General features: G+C 39.0%; 3 non-coding genes across 3 annotated transcripts; all 3 read left to right on the forward strand.

Moving 5' to 3' along the window:
• Window positions 1-720: 720 nt before the first annotated feature.
• On the forward strand, window positions 721-792 carry Trnad-guc (transfer RNA aspartic acid (anticodon GUC)). The gene has a single exon. It is a non-coding gene; the product is annotated as a tRNA-Asp (tRNA).
• Window positions 793-1,446: 654 nt separating this feature from the next.
• On the forward strand, window positions 1,447-1,518 carry Trnaw-cca (transfer RNA tryptophan (anticodon CCA)). Its single transcript has one exon. It is a non-coding gene; the product is annotated as a tRNA-Trp (tRNA).
• Window positions 1,519-6,082: 4,564 nt separating this feature from the next.
• Trnav-cac (transfer RNA valine (anticodon CAC)) lies at window positions 6,083-6,155 on the forward strand. Its single transcript has one exon. It is a non-coding gene; the product is annotated as a tRNA-Val (tRNA).
• The last annotated feature ends 712 nt before the right edge of the window (window positions 6,156-6,867 follow it).

The raw sequence follows: 6,867 nt of genomic DNA on the forward strand, positions 1-6,867 counted from the left end.
AGATTTAGGATGGCACAAATAATCCTGCTAATGTACTTTCCTGACTTTTTTGTTTAAACAGTAACACATCCTTATTTTGAATTTTAAATTTAAGTGTATTACTTGGTCATTTACATATGCTTTATGTCATTCTAAGCAAATCGAAGACACTACCTAGAATTTGTAGACAAATTGTATCAGGAACAGGCGGGTGATAAAATTTCATACGGCTGCAGCTGGTCAAAGCCAGAGCCCTTTTGTGTCGTGAAAGCACAGAATTGTCTGAGAGGCCCCAGGCTGTGGGGCGACTCTGACTGCAGCAGACATCTGACAACCGTTGGGTACCCTTGAACTTCAACTTCTGAATGAAAATTAAAATTTGTGAGGGTGAAAATTCTGTTTCAAGTCACATACCCTTCCTCGGTCCTGATTAAATCCAACCAAAAACTCATGCCAACCACCTAAATCACTTGGAAAGCATAAAGAACCCCGGGAAGCTATTTTTACACAATTCACCACCACTGAAATTGGAAGCATTTTTGTTTCACTCATCCTTTACCACTTATCCCTTCCGCCCCCAAAGAAAAAGTGTCTAAGACTGCCAGGGAAGATAATCAGAGCAGCTACTCCAGGAAGGTGGTTTTTTTACACTTCCTGGCGGCACACCAAAGAGAAACAGAACCCAGGAAGGGGACCTGAGCACTCCTTGAAGAAATACCTGAGCAAGGGACCGTGCATGGCTCCTCGTTAGTATAGTGGTTAGTATCCCCGCCTGTCACGCGGGAGACCGGGGTTCAATTCCCCGACGGGGAGGTTCTCTCACTTTTTTAATATCCCGATATTACTTTTATAAATTTAACCCTCATGACATTCTTGTCAAACATAAGATGTCGAGACATCCTTTCTAAGTGCACAACCATGTATTTTCAAAATGATCACCTTTACGCTTAAGGCACAGTGTGGAATGAAAGCTGACCTGAGCGGAAACACTACAATGTTGACAAAGACGGAAAGGCAGGCGCAGAGATTCTGGCGGGCCCCTAGCTCGCCCTGGGCGCCAGTTGGCACCGGTCCGCGCGTGCGCAGTGGCTCCCCGTCGCTTTGCAACTCAGGGTCACGAACTCACGCGCCATCCGTGGGGGAGGGGAGAGGAAGGGAGGCGTCTCCGCCCCTAACGGGCGGGGGCGGGGCACACAAGAACGGAAATGGCTCGATAAAGAAGAGGAAGGACCGTTTTCTCCTGACCCTGGGGGCCCGCTTAACCGGGTAACCCTAGCGCGGTTCCCCGCTGGCTATGTCTCAGTCTAGGTAGAGAGCTAGTTGTCGGGGACAGTTGAGCTCTGAAGGAATCGGTCTCCAGCTCCGACAGATACCGAGTGGAAGGAAAACAAGAAAAGGCGGGGTTCAGCCGGAAGAAGCGCCATGTTATCGGAGTCCTAAGAAACCGCGCGAGCCATAGCCCAGCAGGACCTCGTGGCGCAACGGTAGCGCGTCTGACTCCAGATCAGAAGGCTGCGTGTTCGAATCACGTCGGGGTCATGGCTTTTTTTTTTTTTTTATAATTTCTTTCTGAAATTATCCGTTTGTACAATCTTCGATGCGTTCCCGCCATTTTTCGAAAATGATTTTAGTGTTAAAAAACAAAAGTCTTCCTCGGTTAAAAGTTATCGTAGTAACCTTTAGTATGCAGAAAGATAAAGCTTACCATATAGTAAAAAGCCTTAAGGATGGTGTTTGTACTGTCTGGTCTTGTACAGTGAGTTTTTTGTTATTACCGAGAATTAAGCCTAAGAGTGGAAGGGTTACCTCTGCATCACTGAGCGTATCAGCCCACTGCGGTCCTTTGTAGCATATATGCAATATACTGTGCTGGCTGCTTTTCCGAAAATGATTTTAGGCCATTTGCCTTTTAAAAGCAAGTACAATAGAGTACTGTTTTGAATATTATGATTTACAAGTTTTAGCCCTTACTGGGTGCCACAGGCACTGTGAAAACCGTACAACGTGTGACCAGTATAACATGAGGCTGTGGCACACAGGTTTTAGTGATCTGCCAAGGGTCACCCAAGATTGCAATCAGCTAACTGACTCCAGATAGCCCTCTAAATGTTTGATTTTAAAAAGGTGGGGGAGTGGGGAACTATTGAAAGAATGTCTTAGAAGCTGCAGGAATACATTTTCATCAATTTCAAGTGAGTCGTAACAAGTCTTATACCACTTTTGACTGTTAATCTCTTTATACTAAATAGTGCCTTAAAGATAATGTATAAAATATTTGTTGCACACACACACACACACACACACACACATAAAAGAATAACAGGCTATGAGAAATATTTTTAGGTTTTTATTGGATATTTCTATAAAAGCCCCTGAGTTTTACTGCTCAATATTTTGAAAATAGCGAATAATAAGTTCTAATGATTCAACCTAATGTAGCCATATAGCTAGACATTGTATTTTCATTTGATGTAGTTTGTTTTTCCCTCTCCTGTTCAAATTGAAAATAGGTCCATTTCAACAGATATTTATGAGACCTCCCCAATTAAGATGAACCTGGTGTTGTAGATGAGGGTGACAGTAAAATTTACATTGAGTAAATTTTTTTTTCTTCTTTTTTGAGCATCAGGAGACATATATTTTTAAGCCCCCCTCCCAATACTATAATATGTTTTGTGCCACAAAAGTAGCATAAACCAAATGGTATGGGGTGCTGAAAACTGGGAGATTAACTCAGCAGTTTGTTATATGAGCTGGTAACAATGTGATACAACCCGCTGTGTCTATATCACAAAAATGTGATTTTATACAAATGAAACAACATGCTTCTTACAACTGAAGATCAAAGAAGTACTGTTACAGAAATATGCTGTATTTACAAAGGTTCCAGGAGGAAGAAAGAAGATAGCTTCTGTTAATGAGCTAAATTGTCCTCCCAAAGTCTGCTGTTGAAGCCCTAATCCCCAGTACATTGAAATGTGAATATATTGGGAGACAGCCTTTAAATAGATGATTAAGGGAAAATTAAGCCATTAGAGTGGCTCCTAATCCAGTCTGACTGGTGTCATCCTTTAAAGATTAAATTTGGACCTACAAACATTAAGGATACATATCTCAGAGGAAAGGCCACGCAAGAACAGAACAAGAAGTCATTCATATACAAGGCAAGGTTTAGCACCTTAACCTTGTACTTCTAGCCTCCAGAGCTAATGCAGCTTCCTTGGAGACCATTTAGTTCTTCAGTATGGCCAGAGAAGGAAAAAAAAAAAAAAACAAACTGGAGAGGTAAACAAGACAGATGACACAGGACCTTTTACATTCTAATTTAGATTTTATTTTGAGGATAATGCAGAGCTATAATTCACAATTTTGATGATACATCAAAATGTTTTCTAAGCTATAAAGCAGTTTATATACACATTGTTATTAATACTATTATATGCACTGTGAAACTTTCACTTCACAGTTCCCATCTTCTTTCCCAAAGGTGAACATACATGGTTTCTTAGAATGGTCCATTGACTGACTTGCTGTAACTTTTAATTAACCTAAACCCAACACTTCATTTTAACTTGATCTTTATATAGGGTTGATGTGTGGAAAGAGGATCTAGAATACACAAATCCATATCTGAATCCAAATTCTGACTTTGTTCCATTTCACTAAAAATTTTCCAGAGTATTTTTTAAATTTTTTTTTTTGTTGTTGTTGTTGATGGGCCTTTATTTATTTATCTGTATGTGGTGCTGAGAATCAAACCCAGTGCCTCACACATGGAGGCAAGTGCTCTACCACAACCATTATTGTTTATTGTTTATCCCCAGCATCACAAAAAAAAAAAAAAAAAAAGATATTATTTATTCTTAAAAGGGGATTAATTCACTAGTACACAATTGTCTGAGCTGTGTATGTCACCTGATAAATAACTGTTCTCTTCTGCCATTATTTGAAATCAGTTACCTAAAGTAGATCTGGATAAGTTGATGAAATGGAGTTTGGGAATAGGCAAAATTGAAATATTCTAATTCTGATAAACCAAGTGATTGCTTGACTTCTCACATTAATTTAAAAAGAAAAATATTTGTGGTTTAAATTCATATGTGTTTATTATAAAAATCTTGGAGAAATCACCCATGCCCCACTACCCATGGGAACTACTACAAACATTTTGGTCCATATGAGGTTAGTATGTTTTTCTTTGAATAGATTTTTAAATATGCACATCTCCACACACACTGTTACATCTATATTCTTTATAGAACTGCAATCTCCTTCTACATAGTACTCCATTTTTTCTACTTTTTACGAATGTTACTGTGAACATTCTCTCACTTTTTTTTTTTTTTTTTTCTTTTCTTGAGGTGCTGGGGATTGAACCCAGGACTTGTGCATGCAAGGAAGCACTCTACTAACTGACCTCTACCCCCCCAGTCCTTCCTCATATTCTTAAACATCAAGAACATGATTTTAATGACCATGAAATATATGGGTTTTTATGACCATAATATCATAGATATTTCATAAATTACTTAGCCAGTTCCTTATTGTAGATTTCAGTTTTTATTTTTCACCATTATAAATAATAAAACAATAAATATAAACAAACTCTACTTTTGATTATTTCCTTGGAACAAATTCCCAGAAATGGCTTCAGGGAAGTAAACATTTTTTAAGGATTTTGGCTTTTCAATTTTTGACATCATTTTAAATGTAAACTGATCTTCTATTTGAAGTGACTTCTTTTTGAAGTGACACCCTAAAGTTCACAGTCAATCCCATGAAAAAAAAGTCAGCTGTATATTAATAACACGAGAAATGGAGGCAGTTATCCAAATGATTAAGAAAGCTATGAAAAAGTTTTCTGACAAAATAATTGGAGCAAAAATTTTTTTTTTTTTTTTTAGTTTTGTTTCATTTATTTTTTTGTGATGCTGAGGATCGAACCCAGGGCCCCACACATGTTAGGCAAGTGCTCCACCATTGAGACACAACCCCAGCCCTTAGTTCTGTTTTAGCATAAAAATATCTTTCCATTGATTCTTGGGGTTTGGAGCCTTGATATTGTAGGTATTTTAAGGATTTTTAATACTTGTTTTAACATAAGAAATCAATTTTTTATTGGATGAATATTATAAAATACATAGCTTCCCCCCCCCCCTTAATTCAGAACATTTCACAAAGAAATGAGAGTTTTTAAGCATTGTTATTCTAGCCCTATTGTCAAAATGTCTGGTCAAGTTTGGTGTAATGCATGGAAAGGGTACTAAAAGAAGCAAGTCTTTAAAATGGGAAGGACCCTGAATACAAATGGTAGAACTTACTTATGATAGTACAAATCTTCAACTGGAAAAAAAGAAGAAAAGATGCAAGAGAAAATGAGAGAAATTTGACAGTTCTGGAGGTTGAAGCACTCTCAACAGTTGGTTTTAATTTTCTTAAATATGTGGCAAGGTCACAAGGAAGTGGAGGAAAGGGATGTGAGAAATTTGAGGAGAGAATTAAAGGTAAGAATGGTTAATCCAGAGAATGGAATGACTTTGCCAAATAGTGTTGAGAGCTCCTATGAGGACTAAAGTCTTTTGAATTAAACCAGTCAATCCATTTCATGACTTTTGTACAGCAATATTTGCTGTTCAGATGCAAGTAAGAAAAAATTCAATTGAAGCAGGATTTAATCCAAGAAAGGTTGAGGTTACTCCAACAAAGAAAGAGGAGAGGCATTGAGTTAAGAGAGTTGAAGATACTTACCAAAATGTTGATCGGGGGCTGGGGGTATAGCTCAGTGGTAGAGCGCTCTACCACTAGCATATATGAGGTTCTACCACTAGCATGTATGAGGCTCTACCACTAGCATGTATGAGGCACTGGGTTTGACTCTTAGCACTGCATATAATATAAATGTCCATCAACAAATAAAAAATGTTGGTCAGGATGAGTTGATAATGGCAGAAGCAGGAAAATAGAAAATGTTAGACTTAAAAAGGATTAATGATTTGGAAGTCTTACTTAGGTTAGGGACACTACAATAAGCTGAAAAAAAAAAAAGGCTAGTGGTTAACAATTGGGATCCTTAAAATTGAGATTTAGAGAGTAAGGTAGGGTTGGAGATGTAGCTCAGTTGGTAGAGTGCCTGCCTCACATGCACAAGGCCCTGGGTTCAATCCCCAGCACCACCAAAACAAACAAACAAAAAAAAAACTGTAGAGAGTAAGGTAGTTGACTTGGGGCAAAGCCAGTTGTCACTCTTCATAAAACATTTCTTCTTTCTGATTCACTTCTGCCTGTGGCCCTGTGGCCCCATGGCCCACATTCTGCATGCTGGTCCAAGGTAGCTGCAACATCTTTCAGGTTTGGACTAGAAGGACATCACCAGCATTCTTAGGTTCCCAGCTTATAGACAGCAGGTCATGGGTCATTAGGTCATTCCCCAATCATGTCTAAAGTAGAAAGCTCCTGGAGTGGTAGATTTCACTTCACTCACAGCTTTTTGCATCTGATCCTTAGGGGATGCCTACAATGATTCTGACTCTGCCATGTACTGTGCGTGGCCTCCCATGCTTTCCCTTGAAAAAAAAAAATATATATATATATATATTTTTTTTAAAGAAAGAGAGAGAGAGAGAGAGAGAGAATTTTTAATATTTTTGTGGTGCTGAGGATCGAACCCGGGCCACCCGCATTCCAGACGGACGTGCTACTGCTTGAGCCACATCCCCAGCCCTCCTTTGAAATCTTGGTGGAAGCCTCCATCACCCTGTACCTCTTGCTTTCTGTACAGCTACAAAACGAGCACCATGTACAAGATGCCAGGGTTCACCACCAACAGGAAGAATGGACAGGCCCCCTTGAAATGTGAGTATAATGGCTCTTGAGTGCCTGGCAACTGAA

This window comes from Callospermophilus lateralis, chromosome 4, assembly GCF_048772815.1.
Source record: "Callospermophilus lateralis isolate mCalLat2 chromosome 4, mCalLat2.hap1, whole genome shotgun sequence".
NCBI classification, from domain to species: Eukaryota; Metazoa; Chordata; class Mammalia; order Rodentia; family Sciuridae; genus Callospermophilus; species Callospermophilus lateralis.